The sequence below is a fragment of the Helobdella robusta genome (assembly GCF_000326865.2).
Source record: "Helobdella robusta unplaced genomic scaffold HELROscaffold_90, whole genome shotgun sequence".
NCBI classification, from domain to species: domain Eukaryota; kingdom Metazoa; phylum Annelida; class Clitellata; order Rhynchobdellida; family Glossiphoniidae; genus Helobdella; species Helobdella robusta.
The window spans coordinates 98,593-100,203 of record NW_008705513.1 but is presented as its reverse complement, the minus strand read 5'-3'; positions in this window follow the sequence as shown (position 1 = coordinate 100,203).

The following is a 1,611-nucleotide window of genomic DNA, read 5'->3' as shown; positions in this document are numbered from 1 at the left end:
AAATCCCGTCTATTACCCTCCCAAAATCAAATACTAGCAATTATAGTATTAGTTGTAATTATTTATTAAATAACTTTTTTTATTATTATTATCTTTATTTTATTATAAGTATAATAAGAATTATTATTGCTACTTACAACGGCCTTGAAAGGCCAATGAAGCCAAGCCTAAAATTAATTAAAATTGTTATTATTATTTTAACAACAACAATAATAATTATTATAATAATAACGACAATAATAATTATAATATTCTCTGTATTACTACTACCACTAATACACCTACTACTACTTCTAATACTACTACTGCTAATACTACTACCACTACTTCTACTACTATTACTCTATAATTACTACTACTACAACTAATAATAATAATAACATTATTAATAATAATTATTATTATTATTTAAACTAAAAATAAGACTAACAAATTGCCATTAAGATGAATTTGCTAGACAAGCGCGCCATCCTTGCGGTAATAAAAAATGCTTTGATTGTTTCATCATTGAAAATAAGAATTGATACAATTTTTCAATCAATTAAATAATTAAAAAACTAACAAATTATTAAATAAATTAAGTAATTAATAAGTTAATTAATTGATTGATTGAATATTTAATAAATTATACGTTTCAAGCTCTTTCTTTTCACTTCACATCTATTGAAAACGATTCTATTTCGGATTTTAGCATAAATTATGCAAATTTGTTTCTAATTATTATTATCTATTTATTATTATAATATAACTATAATTTTTTTTTAAATAATAAATTTTAAAATCTCGAAATCACCTATAATAACTATTTGGTATATAGAAAAAGAACACGCTCAAAAAATCGGTGATCTTAATTATTTAAAAATTAGTTAATCGAATAATTATTTAATAATAATTATTATTATCGTTATTATGATTCGTTATTATTATTATTACTATTTTTATATATTTTATTATAAAATATTTAAAAAATTTTCGATATTTTTGTTTATTTTAATTGTTTATCAGGGTTGTTTAATGTACGTTGGCAAAAGGGAAATGATATCACCAGGTGCGTTCCAATAATAATAGTAATAATAATAATAATAAATAATAATAATAATAATGAATAATAATAATAATATTAACAAGTTGAAATCAAGGAGGGCTAGGACACTAGAACATTTATTTTGTACGGATTCTTACGCAGATGACAGTCTACTAAACCACTTTAAACTTTGTTATTATATTATTATTATTATTATCATTATTATTATTTAAATGAAGAGCAATGATGACTAACTTTGATAATTATGATTTTATTTTGATTATGACTATTTGTCTATTATTTAATTAATTAATTAATCTAAATCGCACTAAAATTTTCAATTGTGTTTTTGTTGGCTCATTTTCACCCTTTTAACAAAATTTTCAAATAGTAATATTTATACTCATTTACAATTCCGATCTTTTACTTAGGTTGAGTGATAGTAGGTAGTATTAGTAGTAGTAGTAGTTGTAGTAGTAGTAGTTGTAGTAGTAGTAGTAGTAGTAGTAGTAGCAGTAGCAGTAACAGCAGTAGTAGTAGTAGTAATAGCAGCAGTAGTAGTAGCAGAAGTAGTAGTAAAAGTTATC